Below are 19,378 nucleotides of genomic sequence, written 5' to 3'. Positions count from 1 at the left end.
GGCTCAGGCTTTGCTAGCCAGATCTTTCAGCGTATTTTTGAGGGAACACTGCACAGTTGAATGCCGTGCTTCAGATAAGAGGCTAAAGATTGTTTGATTTACAAAAAAAACTCTTCCCTCAGGCAGACTCTCTTCTGCAAACATTCCCAAGGAGATCACTGCCTGTGTGAATGCAGCTGTAAGAACATTTTTGCTGTGGTTTTTAGAGAACATTAATGGAAGTCCCTATAAGGAATTGATATTTCTATCAGGTGTTGAAAAACATAAGCTGATTATCCTGAAGCATATTACCTTGACGGTGTTTTCTTGTTCTCTCTCTCTCTGTTGAAATGCAACAGAGAAGGTGTCTTTCTAAAGTACACCATACATTTATACATCACTTTTGCTGGAATATAATGTCTCAGGGCACTTTTACAAAGCATGCACATGCAAGGAAAATTAATACCACGTTAAAGAGGTGACGGAGAAAAACAGCAAGGAATATTGTAAGGAAAGAAAGAGCGTGCAAGAGGTTTAGGTTGTAAGTTTAACCTGGTCATTGGGAAGGCCCAGCCATCAGAGCCAAGTCAAATCAATCATGCTTTAACTGCTGCTGGAGCCCTCTCACTGGAGAAGTGACAATAATGGTGTTTAATACATTAAAGGTTCTAAACAAAGTGAAATTGATATGTTTTTCCCACATAACATATTCCATGATACGCTGAAAGATAAGGACCTTGTCCCTAACTGAAAACTTGCACATTCCAGGTAAAATATAAATTGCTTAAACAGAACATTGCTGCTACTTCCAGAAGAAGGGGAAAGATGAAATATGAAAGCAAGCTAGCAAATAGTATCAAAGTGGATAGTAAAAGATTTTCAAGTATGTTAAAAATAAAAGAGAAATGAGAGTGGATATAGGACCGCTAGAAAATAAGGCAGAAAAAATAATAACGGGGGCAAGGAGATGGCTGATGAACTAAATGAGTATCTTGCGTCAGTCTTCATTGTGGAAGACACTAGCAGTATGAGTGATGTTGTAGTGTGTGAAGGAAGAGAAGTGGGTACAGTTACTGTTACAAGAGAGAAGGTGCTCAAAAAGCTGAAAGACCTAAAGGTACATAAGACACCTGGACCAGGGGATCTGCACCTTTATAAAGGTACCCCATAAATCCTACCAGATGTAGGCATTCCTTCATCTGTACATCTGTACAGCCATTTCCATTGGCAGTACAAGTAAAAAGATTTGGCTAATTCTGGGTTAATATGCTCCATCCCTAATGGTTAGCTCTGATCACAGCGAACTACAGGACGACTGCCTGCTACAGTACTGTGCAAAAGGCTTAGGCACACACTGAATATATGGCTAGTCTGCCTAAGACTTTTGCACAGTACTGTATGCGTTAACGTGGAGCAGAGAACCAGTTTGTAATTCTGGTGGGAGTGAAGGATGTTGGAATGGCAAGGGTGGGGTGCCTTGGGACAGGTGGCAGATAGGGAGTGTCGGGGCAGGGATGTTCAGAGTGCAGACACACCCAATCCTGAGTCACCAGGCAAGGTCATTTGATTCCAAACAACTGGTTTATTGATCTTTACAGAATGTCTAAGAAGAGCTACCTTTCAGTCAGATCCACATTCAAGATTTAAAAGCAGAACTTGGCGCCAGTTTTCTCCGTGTTAGACAATCCGCACCAGGGCTGCGTAAAAGGAACTACCTTTCAATCAGGAGGATGATCGAGATTTCAAAGGCTGAATTTCACCACAGTTTCTGAGTTGAGGAGCGAACAATCAGCAAGAGTGATTTATTAGAAAGGGCCAATAAGAATAACTCAAGTGCAAGTGGAGTGGCCACTGCTTTGGGGTGTGCCGGTGTTTAGAGTGGCTTTGGCCAATGAGGTTTGGGTGAGGCACATTGTCTTGTAAGCTACTCTCTCTCACTCCATCCTTATTTGTTCATTCCACATCTGTTAGGGCAAAGTAGGTTCATTGGAATGCCTCCAGGGGCAGTGTGAGATGTGGGAAGTCTGGGAGACCTCCAGTCTCCCACATAAAAACATCTGCGCCATGTGCAGCGAGCTGCAGCTCCTGAGAGAGCATATTAAGGAGCTGGGGATTCAACTCGATGACCTTTGACTCAGACAGGAGAATGAGGAGGTGATAGGTAGGAGCTACAGGGAAGTAATCATCCCTAGGTTGCAGGAGACAGGTAACTGGATGACTCAGGAGAAGATGCGGAAATGCACGCCAATTCAGAGTACACCTGTGGCCATTCCCCACAGTAATAAGTATACATTTTAGATACTATTGAGGGGGAACAACCTACCAATAGGGAGCCACAGTAACAGGGTCTCTGGCACTGAGTGTGATGCTGTGGCTGAGAAGAGCAGAGAGGTGAAGAGGACTGCAGTGTTGATAGGAGATTCCTTAGTCAGAGGAACTGAGATGAGGTTCTGGGGGCGCAATAGAGACATCCAGATGGTATGTTGCTTCCCGCTGCCAGGATCAGGGATGTCTCATATCAGATCCGTGGCATTCTCAAGGACGAGGGTGAGCAGCCGGAAGTCCTGGTGTATATTGGCACCAATGACATAGGTAGACAAGGTGAGGAGGTCCTTTTATGGAGTTAGGTAGAAAACTAAGGGACAGGATCTCCAGGGTGGTCAGCTCTGGATTGCTGGCTGTGGCACTTGCCAGTGAGGGTAAGAACAGAATGATTTGGCAGGTGAATACGTGGCTGAGGAACTGGTGCAGAGGGCAGGGGTTCAGATGTGTGGAACATTGGGATTTTTCCTGGGGAAAGTATGATCGGTACTAAAGGGACGGTTACACCTGAACCCAAGCGGGTCCAATATCCTTGTAGGTAGGTTGGCTAGAGTTGTTCGGGTGGGTTTAAATTAATTTCGCAGTGGGACAGGAACTGGAGTGACAGTGCTGAAGATGAGATATTGGGTTTACAAACAGAGACAATGTGTAGAGAGACTTCTAGCAAGGAGAGGCTGATGATAGGGCAAACTTGTTGTTCGTCCTTCGTAGTCGAAGATGACCATGGCTTCAAAGTCAAACGGGAGATTGGTGGCTGTGGGTCTGGAGGTGACTGATGAGGCCAATCCGGGCCCTGAAGGCTCGCCCACACGTGGGATACAAGTGGGTGGGTGCTGTTGTGGCAGTGGATGCTGCTCGGGCCTTGTGCACAGCACGCTTTCGTTGCGCCTCGATGATGCGCCTGACTTCAGTTGCACGGGCTCCTGTGGTGATCTTGCTGCGCCAAGCTGGACGGTCAAGGGCAAGCGTCTCCCAACTTACAGTCAACAGAATAAGCTGCAACATAAAAGGAGGACAAAATCAAAAAGGGCGATTACAGGACTGAAGGTGTTATATTTGAATGCATGCTGTATGTGGAATAAGGTATATGAACTTTTCACATAGTTACATATTATTTAAGTATGATGTTGTAGGCATCGCTGAATCAGGGCTAAAAGAAGATTATGGCTGGGAGCTCAATGTCCAAAGATATACATATCCAAGAACAGGCAGGAAGGCAGAGGGGATGGCATTACTCTGTTAGTAAAAAATGAAATAAAATTATTAGAAAGAGGTGATATAGGGTTGGCAGGTGTTGAATCATTGTGGATAGTGCTACGGAACTGCAAGGGTAAAAAGACCCTGACGGGAGTTATATATTGATCCCCAAACATTTGTAAGGATAGGGTCTACAAATTACGATGGGAGATAGAAAATGCATGCTAAAAGGTCAATGTTACAGTAGTCATGGGGGATTTCAATAGGCAAGTAAAACATAGAACATAGAAATCTACAGCACATTACAGGCCCTTCAGGCCACAACGTCGTGCCGACCATGTAACCTACTTTAGAGGCTGCCAAGAATTTTCCTAGCGCATAGCGTTCTATTTTTCTAAGCTCCATGTACCTACCTAAGAGGCTCTTAAAAGACCCTATACCAGGCACCCACCACTCTCTGTGTGAAAAACTTACCCCTGACAGCCCCTCTGTACCTACTTCCAAGCACCTTAAAAACCCTGCCCCTTCGTGTTAGCCATTTCAGCCCTGGGAAAAAGCCTGACTATCCACATGATCAATGCCTCTCATCATCTTAAACACCTCTATCAGGTCACTTCCCATCCTCTGTCACTCCAAGGAGAAAAGGCCAAGTACACTCAACCTATTCTCATAAAGCATGCCCTCCAATCCAGGCAACATCCTTGTAAATCTTTGTAAGTAGATTGGGAAAATCTGGTTGGTGCTGGATTCCAAGAGAGGGAATTTCTAGAATGCCTACAAGATGGCATTTTAGAGCAGCTTGTGGTTGAGCCCTCTAGGGGATCAGCTATTCTGGACTGGGTGTTGTGCAATGAACCAGAATTGATAAGAGAGGTTAAGGTAAGAGAACCAAATTCACCCTGAAATTTGAGAAGGAGAAGCTAAAGTCAGATGTATCTGTGTTATAGTGGAGTAAAGGGAATTACGGAGGCACGAGAGAGGAGTTGGCCTGAATTGATTGGGGCTCACTGGCACACAAACTGTCAGGATGCAAGATAGCTTTAATGCAAGGAGGCTATAGGCGGTGCAATGACAAGGGCCTGCTGTCCCTTGTAGACACACTGAAGCAGGAGAAATGTAAAAAGAGACAGCTGGCAATGATAGAGGCCAAAATCCAATCTGCTGCAAACTGCGAAATCATAGGAGATGAGGGTCGATGTGAGGAGGAAGCTGCAGTTCCCGGAGGTGGTGTAAACCACACTTCAACCAGACATCGTACCCAGTTTCTTTTCTTGTGAATTGGTCTGTAGAGAGCACACGCTATGACTCAAGAGCCAGTACGTGCAAGGTAGACTCCCCAGCTGCCCTGCAACATGTGATGTGTGCCCTCACTGTAACGCATATGAACAGATGGAGTTAGGGATGAAAAGGCCATTCCCTGGGTCTGCCTCCTACTGTTCACTCTCCTGATGCTGATCGCAACCTCCCATCAGATCAGTGCCACCAGCCTGCACCTCGGAAGGATAGGCTCTGGGACAACGACTAGGTCTGGCTGTTCAGACTGCCTGGAGAGGGCGTCTGGCTTCTGGTTCTTCGAACCTGCCCAGTAGGTAATGATAAAATCAAAATGTTTAAAAATGAGACCCCACCGAGCCTGGCGCAAATTTAACTGCTTCGCCTCCGAACACCGGCCAGGTTCTTGTGGTCACTCTAGACCACAAAATGGATGTTTGACCCCCTCCAGCCAATGTCTCCACTCCACCAGGGCTAATTTGACTGCTAGCATCTCTCTATTCTCTATGTCATAATTCCTCTCCACAGGAACGAGCTGCCAAAAGAAGAAAAAGGTACGGGGAGTAGGTTTCTGGTCAGACGGAGATCATTGTGAAAGAACAGCCCCAACCAGGTTGTATGCATTTTGGAGGTGCAGTTCAGTAAAGGTGGTTGGCCCTTAGAGCAACTCAAAAGCCATGGTCATCAGTGGAACGATGTGCATTCCAGTTCTTCTCTGTGACCTTATTGGGACCTTGATAATCTCTACATGGTAGGAGTCCACCATCCTTCTTTGCCACGAAGAAGCTATCATCAGCAGGGGATGTGGAGAGTCGGATGAAACTAGGTGCTAGGGCATCACAGATGTACTTCTCCCTGGCCAGCTTTTCTGGAGCTAACAGGGAGTAGAGTTTTCCTAGGGTCGACAGGGTTGCAGGCAGCAATTTAATTGCGCAGTCATAGGTGTGATGAGATGTCATCAGTGATGGTTGTCATTCAGTACAGTCTTGATTGATCTTCCCCAAACCTTATCTCCTCTTCTGTCCTAGTTTCGCATAGCCCCCAATTCCCCAATCTTTCAAAAATGCATTCACTTCCTCTTTTAATACCTCTAGCTGTCTGTCCTTAAGACCACTCAGGGTGGAGAATTCCAGAGATTTGTCTCCATCAGTGAGAAGAAATTTCTACGCATCAAGTTTTAAATGACTACCTCCTTAACTTTGTAACTTTTCCTTTGTTCAGAGCTCTCCTACTCATCCTGCGACTTCTGGGAAGTTGAGGAGAACTCCTTCTCTTTCTGGCTCTACAGGAAGATTCCTCTTAATGAAAGGAAACAAATAAAATAATTCCCTTAGTTTTGGGAAGTGATAAAGCTATCCAAATTTATGGAAAAGACGAAGTATAAATGGCTTTGCACCTATCCAAGGCCACCTACAGTATGTTTCAGATGAGAATATCAATTTGTTAGATTACGCTGATATCAGTAAAATCATAAATAATAAATGCATGTATTCATGTGGCCTCCTGTCTTGAAAGTGATGACAACTAGAGGTCACGGGTTAAAAGTATATCACGAGGAATTCCTTTGGCCCCAAGGTCTTGTTTTTCTCAGTTCAACTGTTCATAAACCATTTTAAGCACACTACCTCACTTTTGGCTCACAGCATGATGTGTTTTTTTCCAGCATGTGAACCGTAGATACCTTTAAAGTCTTGAAGAATGTACACATATTGTGGTTATTGGCTGGGTCCTGAATCTCTCATGTCCTTGCAAATGCAAATCAATTTTCCATTCAGTTTTGCATAAGAAAATTACATAGTCATTGTAGATTTAACTCCTGCAGCAGGGAACTAAAAAAAGCAATAATTTTTGTTTTGGCAGGTTAGTAGATATAAATAATGTCCCATAATGTTCTACAGATATTCTATTTGGCAGGGATACATTTAAGTCTGTTTCCTTATTTTGCACGATATTCTGCACCTTTCTTCAGGTCTGGTTGTCCCAATTTAAAACCAGTGACGTACATTTGAAAGGGAGCCACTGTTATAAAGTAGGAAATCCAGCAGCTAATCGAGTCAAGTGAAGTTTATTGTCACTTAACTATATATAATGTACATAACCATATAATGCATAGAGAAATTAGACAATTCTTCATACCAGGGTGTAAAGCACATAACACACATAACACATGATAATTTATGTAGGTAAGGGTAAAATCTACAGATGAATCACACATAAATAACAATCTAAAGTGCATTAATATTAAATACTGTAAGGTACGGAACACTTCGAATACGGTGCGGCCAAAAGTTCAGAAGCCTAATAGCCTGGGAGAAGAAATTGTTTCTCATCCTGACCACTCTTATTTCTATGCATCATATTCTCCCACCTGATGCTAGAAAGTCAAAGAGGGTGCTGGGTGGGTGGGTGGGATTCTTAATAATACTAAGGGCCCTGCATATGCAGCGCTCCTGATAAATGTCCCTGATGGATCATAGGAAGACCCCTATGATCCTCCCGGCTGTTCTCACAGTCCTTTGTAGAGACTCCTGGTCTGATGCGCGGCTGCTCCCATATCAGATGGAGATGCAACTTGTCAGCACACTCTCAGTGGTGCTCCTGTTAAAAAGAGTTAAGTTGGGGGATTGGAGTCTTGAGCCTCCATCTTCTTAGGAATTGGAGGCGCTGCTGTGCCTTCTTGTTCAGGGAGGGGATATTAAGGGACCAGGTGAGGTCATCCGTGATGTGAACTCCCAGGAACTTGGTGCACTTAACTCTTTCTACAGAGGAGCCATGTATTCCAGAGGGGGGTGGTTTGTCTGCAATTTCCTGAAGTCCACAATGATTTCCTTTGTCTTTTCCACATTCAAGTTGTTCTTCTCACACCAATCTACCAGCTGCTCCACTTCCTCTCTATCCTCCATCTTGCCCATCATTCTTGATTTCACAGTTGGAGCCGGATCCTGCAACTCAGTCATGTGTTACACAGGCTTGTACTTAATAAATGCCCCAAAGCAACCAGGTAATAATGGCTATGAAACTCATTGTGGAAAAATTGCTGGTGTGGATAATGATTTTTCTCATTATGTTTCATCTTTAACTAAAACCCACATTTGCAATGCATCTGATTTCAAGTTGTCAGAATATTCAATACAATTCAAGATCTGCTCTCAATCTAAACATTCATAAACGTGAAACAGCACTTCCCATGTAATACTTTGTTCACAGTGACTGTGCAAAAATTCAGTTACAACTTTCTTTTGTCTCAGTAGAGCTGCAGGATGACTATTTCCATCATCACAGCCGGAATTAATTGGGACAATAGGCAATGATTATGATAAGAAATATTTGAAGCTTAGTCAGTGTTTAAATGTGGGGAATACAGCAGTCAATTTCTCTCTGCAAACTCCTATAGACATCTTTATAAAAATGGCTAGGACATGTGGGATCACTTCATTGAAATATTGCTGCAAACACCTTTACATATACCTTGTGGAGCACCAATAGCCTTATTTTCAGATCTATTTGGAAAGATGACAGCTCCAACAATGCGGAGAACATGTCTTGGACACACGAACTTCATAGACAACAGTGGTTCAGATCAGCCCTCACTAATTTTGGAATCTGACGAAGTAGCACTTGGTGTGCATGCAGAATCAAAAGACAAGCTTGCATGAGCTCAGGATCATGTTTGCTAGTTGAAACTACCCATGGTCTGGCTTTAGTCCTTACACATTCAATAATTAAGCTCAACAGAAGCTTGGAGAAAATCACCGCACGTTTTGATTTCTTACTTTTTTATATTACGAACAGAACGTTGACCTCAGCAAGTTCAAACCACAATCATGATTGAATTTCAGCCATGGCCTCCTACATATCAGTAACCACCAAGGCTTACAACTGTTTCTGATTGTGCACCCTCATTTCAATGGTGATACAGGCTTGAATTGTTCTATAACATGTGATCCTGAGTTCTGGCCCACATAGCAATGGCATCACTGAGCCTGTCTATTTTTGGAGTCATACAATCGTAGATGGTTACTGCACAGAAACAGGTCCTTTGGCCCATCTAGTTCATGCTAAGCTGTTATTCTGCCTAGACCTATTGATCCATACCTGCACCACAGCCCTCCATACTCCTCCCACGTATGTGCTGATACAAACTTCTCTAAACATTGCCATCAACCTACACCCACTGCTTTCACTGTCAGCTCATTACACACTCACACCACCCTCTGAGTGAAGAAGATGCCCCTCAGATCCTCCTCAAATATTTCACTTTTCACCCTTAACCTATGACCTCTAGTTCTAGCCCAACCTCAGTGGTAAAAGCCTGCTTGCACCTACCCTATCTAATCTCCTCTTAATAATTTTGTATACCTCTAACAAATCTCCATTTATTCTGCAACACTCGCCACAGTAGCGTAGTAGTTAGCACAACGCTGTTTCTGCTCGGAGTGTTAGAGTTCAATTCAGCCATCATTTGTATAGGGATTCTAAGTCCTCCCTGTGGAATGCCTGCATTTTCCCCGGGCACTCCAGTTTCCTCCCACAGTCCGAAGACCTGGTTAGTAGATTAATAGGCTATTATAAATTGTCCCGTGATTAGTCTAGGTTTAAATCAAGGGTTACTGGACAGCGTGGCTCAAAAGGGATGAAAGGGCCTATTCTGTGCTGTATCTCGCTAAATAAATAAAATCCTAACCTAGCCTGGCCTGCTGCATTCCACCAGCATTTTGGGTGAGTTGCCCTTTTTGATGTTTCTCTAAAACTGGAAAGATTCCCCTAACAAAATCAAAGATTACTCAGGGACGCAACCCACTCCATCATGAGTAGAGCCCTCTCCACTACTGAGTACATCTACATTGTGTGTTGTCACAGGAAAACAGCATCCATCATCAGGGACCCCACCACCCAGGTCAGGCTTTCTTCTTACTGCTGGCATCAGGAAGGTGGTACTGGAGCCTCAGGACTCACACCTGCAGGTTCAAGAACAGTTATTACCCAAAACATCGACCCTGTATTCCTTTCCACAGAAGCTGCCTGATCTGCTGAGTTCCTCCAGCATTTTGTGCGTGAAGCCTTGGATTTCCAGTATCTGCAGATTTTCTCATGTTTGTATTTCTACTCTGTTTCCTGAAATCTTCAAGAATTGAATATCACTCTTTTGAACACTGCTGTGGCTCATTCAGGAGAAAGTTCATCAGAACACTAAAGAAATTGCATTCAATGTTTCCTTTGTATTAACCTCGGTTGGAATTAGGTATAAAGCTACCAGAAATGAGATGAAACATCATATGGATCAAAAAGAATATACCGGAATCAGAGGAGGAAGGTATAGTGATAGGAGACTTGATAGTGAAAGGGACAGATAGGAGATTCTGTGGCCACAGGAAATAAAACAGTTTAGCAATCTGTATTTGATTCTGTGCCTCAAGAGTGGTTTATGCACGTGAAGTACCCCCATGCTACATGTGATTTATCCACATCAAGTTACATAGAGGATCTTATCCACATTACTCCAATGGATTACATGTCAGGGATTGGATTCCATTCCTGAATAACCATGAAATTAACAGCACTGCAGAGTTGAAGAGTATTTTAGATCAAGTATCATTCAGAGGGTCTGCCCACACTCTCATGTGGACTCCACGACATTATTTCCAAGAAAAACAAGCAAATTTTCAGTGATATCTTGACCAATATCACTCAATCCTTCACTCTACATCATAAAGAAGGATTATTTGTCTATTGTAGTTTTTGGCACTTGTCTGCAAATTGACTGCTGTATATCCCATATTACAATAATGCCTGTGATTCCGAAGGACTTGCTTGTCCTTAATGAGCTTTACAACATTCTGGGACTATGCATAGCAGAGTATAAATGTCAATCATTCGTAGTGCCATAGAAAGTTGTACAGTATAGAAACAGCCCAGCTCATCCATGCCAACCAAGTTGTCTATTTCAGCTCGTCCACTTTCTCTATGTTTGCCTCATGTCTCTCTAAACCTTTCCTATCTGTGTACTATGTCCTATTATCTATTAAACAGTATAATTGCTCACCTCTATCACCTCCTCACCAACAAGCCTTTGTGTGAAAAAGTTGCCCCTTAGATCCCTTTTAAATCTGTTCCACCTCACCTGATAGCAATGCCCCCCAGTTTTGACTCCCCTCACCATCCACCGTATCTATGGCCTTCATAATTTTATAAAACTCTATAAGGTCTCTCTCAGCGTCCTATGCTCTAGGGGGTAAATCTCCCAACCTAACCAGTTTCCCTTTATAGTTCAACCCCTCAAGTCCTGGTACAATTCTTGTGAATCCTTTCTGCACCTTGTTCAGTTTAATGACATCCCTGTCCTACCCAGGAAACCAGAACTGTATACAGTATTCCAGCTATAACATAACATCCCAAATCTTGTGCTCAGAACCCTAACAGATGAAGACAAGCACGCCAAAGGCCTTCTTCATCATCTAGTAATCTGGCTCACATTATTTAACACTGTTTTCCAGGGTGCTCCCAGGTACTGAGTAAGTCCATACTTACCAAAGGGCATTGCCTCACACTTACCCAAGTTAAATTCCATTTGCCATTCTCTGGCCCACTTCGCACATTGGTCAAGATCCCCTAGTAAACTTACATAACCCTCTTTACTCTGTCCTATACCACCAATGTTGCTGCCACCCACAAACTAACATTGTCATCCAAATCATTAATAGAAATTACAAATGGACAATTCTGCATTGTTCCCTACAGCACGCTGTCACTCACAGGCCTCCAAAACAATTCTCCATAACTAACCTCTGCTTCTTTCCACCTTTCCTATTCTGTCAAGAAAGAATAGAGACAGACTTGAAACTGGCATCCAATGTATAGAGGTGGTGATTACAGTAGGTGTCATTTGAATTTAGATTATCTGGGGATTGGGATTGGACTGAAGAGCTAAATTTGCGTGTGTTGGCAGTGCAGTGTGAAAGCTTAGAGCCAGTGCTTTTCATTAGTGCTAGTTACCTTGCACATTTGTTTCTTTACCTAGTCATGTGTGACCAAATCTTATACAAATCCTCTATTACAGAGGATTATGTGCATCATATTAATAAACCAGATGTCATCATCCAGAAAAGCAATATATTCGTTTTGTTGTGACAACAGATGGGGCTCCCTATCATCAGCTATAAGGAAACACATTGTTAGGGTTCCCCCAGTAACAGAGACATGTGAAGGTTTGCATAGACTTGCCTTTGCTTACTATCTCCTCCTTATTGACCCATGCCTAACCACTCCACAATCCATTGTCGCCCCTCATTCCATCCCACTACAATCTGACCTGACAATTTTTTGGACACTTCCATCTGATCCCGCAATCTGTTCCACCTCAGCGTCTGTGTGAACATCACAATATCCAGCACCCTCCCAATGGTGGAGCCCTCCTTAGAGATACTTTTGTCAACACCAGACACAGGTCCAAGACCTCCTGTTCTCCTGCTTTAATCTGCTATAGCATGCAATCAAGGAATTATTTGTAATATCATCGCAGCCTAATTATTTACTTATTTGCCACACAGAACAAGTCCAACAAGCCACACCTCTCAGAAACCCACCAATTTAAACCCAATCTGAGCATGGAACAATTTACAATGACTAATTAACGACTAACTGGTCTGTCTTAATTTTGTGGAAGGAAATAGGAGGACCCAGAGGAAACCCCCCTGCTCACAGGAAGCACACACAAACAGTCTGGCCCTGTGGCTCAGAAGGGTAGGGAAAGGAAGAAGACAGCAGTAATAATGTACTCTATAGTTAGAGGGGCCTGACGAGCGATTCTGTGGACGCAGGAAAGAAACACGGATAGTAGCTTGCCTCCCAGGTGCCAGGGTCCGGGATGTTCTAATCGCGTCCACAATATTCTGAAGTGGGAAGGTGAACAGCCAGAGTTCATGATACATATTGGTACCAACGACATAGGTAGGAAAAGGGAGGAGGTCCTGAAAGCAGACTACAGGGAGTTAGGAAGGAAGATGAGAAGCCGGGCCTCAAAGGTAGTAATCTCAGGATTACTGCATGTACCATGTGACAGTGAGTATAGGAACAGAGTGAGGTCAGGATTAATGGATGGCTGAGGGATTGGAGCAGGGGACAGGGATTCAGATTTCTGGATCATTGGGACCTCTTTGGGGCAGGTGTGACCTGTACAAAAAGGATGGGTTGCTCTTGAATCCGAAGGGGACCAATATCCTGGCAGGGAGGTTTGCTAAGGCTATTGGGGAGAATTTAAACTAGAATTGCTGGGGAATGGGAACCAAACTGAAAAGATGGAGGAAGGGGCTGTTGGCTCACAAATAGAGAAAGCTTGGAGACAGTGCGAGAGGGAGGATAGGCAGATGATAGAGAAGGCTGTGCTCAGACCGAAGGTTTGAGATGCATCTATTTTAACGCAAGGAGTGTGGAGAACAAAGCGGATGAGCTTAGAGCGTGGATCAGTACTTGGAGCTATGATGTGGTAGCCATTACGGAGATTTGGATGGCTCAGGGACAGGAATGATTACTTCAAGTGCCGGGTTTTAGATGTTTCAGAAAGGACAGGGAAGGAGGCAAAAGAGGTGAGGGGTGTGGCACTGCTGATCAGAGATAGTGTCATGGCTGCAGAAAAGGAGGAAGTCATGGAGGGATGGTCTACTGAGTCTCTGTCGGTGGAAGTTAGAAACAGAAAGGGGTCAATAACTCTACTGGGTGTTTTTAATAGATCAACCAATAGTAACGAGCTGCAGCTCCTTAGGGACCGCGTTAGGGACCTGGAGCTGCAGCTCAATGACTTCATCTGGTCAGGGAAAGTGAGGAGATGATAGAGAGGATCTACAGGTGAGTAGTCGCACCATGGACTTGAGAGACCGATATGTGGGTAACAGTCAGGAGGGGGAAGGGCAAGGGTCAGATACTAGACAGTAACCCTGTGGCTGTCCCCCTTAACAATAAATACTCCTGTTTGAGTACTTTTGGGAGGGACAGCCTGCCTGGGGGAAGCAACAGTGGCCGCGTCTCTGGCACAGAGTCTGACCCTGTGGGCTCAGAAGGGTAGGGAAAGGAAGAAGGCAGCAGTAATAGGGGACTCTATAGTTAGGGAGTCAGACAGGCAATTCTGTAGATTCAGGGAAGAAACTTGGATGGTTGTTGGCCTCCCAAGTGCCAGGGTCCAGGATATCCTGAAGTAGGAAGGTGAACAGCCAGAGGTCGAGGTCCTGAAAACAGACTACAGGGAGTTAGGAAGGAAGTTGAGAAGCAGGACCTCAAAGGTAGTAATCTCGTAATCTGGGGCAGGTGTGACCTGTACAAAAAGGACAGGTTGCACTTGAATCTGAGGAGGACCAATATCCTGGCGGGGAAATTTGCAAAGGCTATTGGGGAGAGTTTAAATTAGAATTGCTGGGGGGGTGGGAACTGAACTGAAGTGACGGAGGAAAGGGAAGTTGGCCCACAAATGGAGACAGTGTGAAAGGGAGGATAAGCAGGTGATAGAGAAGGGATGCACTCAGACCGATGATTTGAGATGTGTCTATTTTAATGCAAGGAATATTATGAATAAAGCGGATGAGCTTAGAGCGTGGATCAGCACCTGGAGCTGTGATGTTGTGGCCATTACAGAGACTTGGACGGTGCAGGGGCAGGAATGGCTACTTCGAGTGCCAGGCTTTTGATGTTTCAGAAAGGACAGGGAGGGAGGCAAAAGGGTTGGGGGCGTGGCACTGTTGATCAGGGATAGTGTCACGGCTGCAGAAAAGTAGGAAGTCATGGAGGGGTTGTCTATGAAGTTTCTGTGGGTGGAATTTAGGAATAGGAAGGAGTCAATAACTCTACAGGGTGTTTTTTATAGACCACCCAATAGAAACAGGGACATCGAAGAGCAGATAGGGAGACAGATTCTGGAAAGGAGTAATAATAACAGGGTTGCTGTGGTGGGAGGTTTTAATTTCCCAAATATTGATTGGAATTTCCCTAGAGTGAGGGGTTTAGAAGGGGTGGAGTTTGTTAGGTGTGTTCAGGAAGGTTTCTTGAAGATGTAGATAAGCTTACAAGAGGAGAGGCTGTACCTGATCTGATATTGGGAAATGAAACTGTTCAGGTGTCAGGTCTCTCAGTGGGAGAGCATTTTGGAGATAGTAATCACAATTCTATCTCTTTTACCATAGCATTGGAGAGGGATAGGAACAGACAAGTTAGGGAAACTTTTAGCTGGAGTAAGGGGAAATATGAGGCTATCAGGCAGGAACTTGGAAGCATAAATTGGAAACAGATGTTCTCAGGGAAACATACGGAAGAGATGTGGCAAATGTTCAGGGAATAATTGTGTGGGGTTCTGCATAGATATGTTCCAACGAGACAGGGAAAGGATAGTGGGGTACAGGAACTGCAGTGTACAAAGGCTGTTATAAGTCTAGTCAAGAAGAAAAGAAGAGCTTACAAAAGGTTCAAAAAACTAGAGATCTAGAAGATTGTAAGGCAAGCAGGAAGGAACTTAAGAATGAAATTAGGAGAGCCAGAAGGGGTCATGAGAGGGCCTTGGTGGGCAGGATTACGGAAAACCCCAAGGCATTCTACAAGTATGTGAAGAGCAAGAGGAGAAGACGTGAGAGAATAGGACCAATCAAATGTGACGGTGGAAAAGTGTATATGGAAACAGAGGAGATAGCTGAGGTACTTAAAGAGTTACAAAATACACGTGGACTAAGATGTTAACTGTCCTGTACTATCACCAGTGGGATCATCAGTTGATCTGCCACCTGTCTTCAGGAGTTTCAGCCCGCTTATGATCAAGACTCCCTCAAGGTGGTGGGCCAACAGTGCTAAAGCACCATATCCCACCGGTGAGCTTAAAAACTTGGCATCTGCCTCTGTCAGAGTTGTTGGCCGCTTCCATCCAACAGATAGTCTGCTCTTCAGGTGCCTATGCAACTACTGAAGGGTTTGCAAGATATGTGTACACTGTCTGACTATCTGCTCCTCTGGACATACTTGGTCCACACCCATGCTGATCCTTTCTCTGCTGCCTCAGCTACAGCCCTGCTGGTTGACTTGATCTCTCTTCTAGTGAAGCCAAGGTCACGCAGCCACTTCTGGAAAGTGAATACAATAAACCCACAGCAGCCTACTTTGAATGGATAGCATGAGACCTTCCACCCTCTGTCTCTGCACTCTGATCTTAACTCTGCATACTTGGTTAACTTGCGCTCATGGGCTTCATCGATGTTGTCTTCCTAGGGGACTGTGAGTTCACCAATAACCACTTCTCTACTGGTGTCAGACCATACGATTATATCTGGACGCAATGTTGTGAAAGCTATTTGCTCCGGGAAACTGCCTTTCCCGCCCAGGTCGGCCTTGACACACCAATCATTGGCTGAAGAAAGTATGCTTGATCGTGAGCCTGCGCTGTACACCCTTGACTTGGAGCCTTCTTTCACAAATGATATGCGATGTTCTGTGCAGCATGGGGCATGAGATAAGTTGTGCTGCAGTACTCTCCGCTCAACCGCTTCTGTCACAACTTTGAGAACGTTGTTATGTCTCCAAGTGTACATGCCGCTGGAAAGATTGACTCTGCATGCACTCAAGATATGTTGAAGTGTTCCCTTCTCGCCACAAGCAGCACACCTGTCTGTCTTATCTTCATACCAGGTGCTGAGGTTGGCAGGTGTTGGGAGCAGATCGTACGCTGCTCTGCATAGAAAAGAAATGATTTACAGTGGATTGAAAAGCTTGAGCATATAGATATTGAGAAAGAAGATGTCTTGGAGCTCTTGGAAAGCATCAAGTTGTATAAGTCTCTGGGATTTGACGAGATGTACCCAAGGCTACTGTGGGACGCAAGGGAGGAGATTGCTGAGCCTCTGGCAATGATCTTTGCATCTTCAATGGGGACGGGAGAGGTTCTGGAGGATTGGAGGGTTGCAGATGTTGTTCCATTATTCAAGAAAGTGAGCAGAAATAGCCCAGGAAATTATAGACCAGTGAGTCTTACTTCAGTGGTTGGTAAGTTGATGGAAAAGATCCTGAGAGGCAGGATTTATGAACATTTGGAGAGGCATAATATGATTAGGAATAGTCAGCATGGCTTTGTCAAAGGCAGGTCATGCCTTACGAGCCTGATTGAATTTTTTGAGGATGTGACTAAACATGTTGATGAAGGTAGAGCAGTAGATGTAGTGTATATGGATTTCAGCAAGGCATTTGATAAGCTACCACATGCAAGGCTTATTGAGAAAGTAAGGAGGCATGGGATCAAAGGGGACCTTGTTTTGTGGATCCAGAATTGGCTTGCCCACAGAATGCAAAGTGTGGTTGTAGACAGGTCATATTCTGCATGGAGGTCGGTGACCAGTGGTGTGCCTCAGGGATCTGTTCTGGGACTCATTCTCTTTCTGATTTTTATAAATGACCTGGATGAGGAAATGGAGGGATGGGTTAGTAAATTTGCTGATGACACAAAGGTTAGGGGTGTTGTGGACAGTGTGGAGGGCTGTCAGAGGTTACAGTGGGACAATGATAGGATGCAAAACTGGGCTGAGAAGTGGCAGATGGAGTTCAACCAAGATAAGTGTGAGGTGGTTCATTTTGGTAGGTCAAATATAATGGCAGAATATAGTATTAATGGTAAGACTCTTGACAGTGTGGAGGATCAGAGGGATCTTGTCATCCGAGTCCATAGGACACTCAAAGCTGCTGCGCAGGTTGACTCTGTGATTAAGAAGGCATACGGTGCATTGGCCTTCATCAACCATGGGATTGAGTTCAAGAACCGAGAGGCAATGTTACAGCTATATAGTACCCTGGTCAGACCCCACTTGGAGTACTGTGCTCAATTCTGGTCGCCTCACTACAGGAATGATGTGGAAATTATAGAAAGGATGCAGAGGAGATTTACAAGGATGTCGCCTGGATTGGGGAGCAGGCCTTATGAGAATAGGTTGAGTGAACTCGGCCTTTTCTCCTTGGAGCAGCCAAGGATAAGAGGTGACCTGATAGACATGTATAAGATGATGAGAGGCATTGATCATATGATAGTCAGAGGCTTTATCCCAGGGCTGAAATGGCTAACACAAGAGGGAACAGTTTTAAGGTGCCTGGAAGTAGGTACAGAGGAGATGTCGAGGTAAGTTTTACTCAGAGAGTGGTGAATACGTGGAATGGGCTGCTGGCGATGGTGGTGGAGGTGGATATGATAGGGTATTTTAAGAGACTCCTAGATAGGTGCATGGAGCTTGGAAAAATAGAGGGCTATGGGTAACCCTAGGTAATTTCTAAAGTAAGTACATGTTCGGCACAGCATTATGGGCCAAAGAGCTTGTATTGTGCTGTAGGTTTTCTCTGTTTCTATGTTTCTACCTCCCAGAGGACACCGGAATTGAACTCCAAGGTCCAACACCTTGAGCTGCAATGGTATCACATTAACGGCTACACTACCATTGGCACCCTACCGTGTTTGGTACAGCAGATCTCTCAGTGCTTGCTGATCTGTTGTCTGCTAAGCCTCCCTCCATTCTACTCGCCCTTTGACTCAAAGCTGCCCATCGACATTATGGGCTTCTCCAAGGAAATGGCTGCCTCTCCAGTATTTGATGAATGCTCTCGGGGCATAATCCCTTACAGATGAGCCCGTCCTCCAACCACAGAGGAATACGATCTGGATATTACGTCACCAGTGCTACAATGTGGCACAGTAATATTTATTGAGCCATTATTTTCCGATGGATAGCAAGAAATGGAATCAGTTGTCCAGGAAGATTGAGGGTATGTTTTCCTAGTCATCTGATTTCAATCAGTGAAACAGTGAGGGTGATATAGTTGACCTTACCAACCTGAAACTGGGCTGTGTAAACAGTTATTTATCGACACATAAACAATACTGGGATGTGCCCATGACTGACTCAGATCACTTCCTGCAGCTCTGTAATACAGGATGCTGTGTTCTGTTCCCTGCGAATCACTCTCCATGAAAGAGAACCAGTGGTCCTCCTGAAACTTGCTTGAACTCCCATCTGAAGGACAATGGCATGACTTAAGTTTTGTCAAGGCAGGGTGCAGCCTAGGTCAAAGCACACACTGTTTTACATCCCACATTGTTTTTCTCCCCTATTTCCTCACAGTTTTAAACCAACCAGTACATTCTCATTAAAAAAAACTATATATATGAGAAACACATATCAAAGTTGCTGGTGAATGCAGCAGGCCAGGCAGCATCTCTAGGAAGAGGTACAGTCGACGTTTCAGGCCGAGACAGGCCAAGAGCTGGACAGGTGATTGGCAAAAGGGATATGAGAGGATCATGGGACAGGAGGCCCAGGGAGAAAGAAAAGGGGGAGGAGGGGGGAAATCCCAGAGGATGGGCAAGGGGTATAGTCAGAGGGACAGAGGGAGAAAAAGGAGCGTGAGAGAAAGAATGTGTGTATATAAATAAACAACGGATGGGGTACGAGAGGGAGGTGGGGCATTAGCGGAAGTTTTGGGCCTCCTGTCCCATGATCCCCTCATATCCCTTTTGCCTGGACCTCCTGTCCCATGATCTTCTCATATCCCTTTTGCCAATCACCTGTCCAGCTCCTGGCTCCATCCCTCCCCCTCCTGTCTTCTCCTA

At 44.6% G+C, this 19,378-nt stretch overlaps 1 long non-coding RNA gene across 1 annotated transcript in view; it reads right to left on the bottom strand.

Moving 5' to 3' along the window:
* Window positions 1–1,577: 1,577 nt before the first annotated feature.
* The window catches only part of LOC140206372 (uncharacterized), a 56,868-nt gene continuing 39,067 nt past the window's right edge, over window positions 1,578–19,378 (bottom strand). The window contains exon 3 of the long non-coding RNA XR_011888131.1: window positions 1,578–3,297. This is a non-coding gene — a long non-coding RNA (uncharacterized lncRNA). The remainder of the gene's footprint in view (window positions 3,298–19,378) is intronic.

The sequence above is a fragment of the Mobula birostris genome, chromosome 12 (assembly GCF_030028105.1).
Source record: "Mobula birostris isolate sMobBir1 chromosome 12, sMobBir1.hap1, whole genome shotgun sequence".
Taxonomy (NCBI): Eukaryota; Metazoa; Chordata; class Chondrichthyes; order Myliobatiformes; family Myliobatidae; genus Mobula; species Mobula birostris.
The sequence above is the reverse complement of the archived record's forward strand: the minus strand, read 5'-3'. Positions and strand labels throughout refer to the sequence as shown.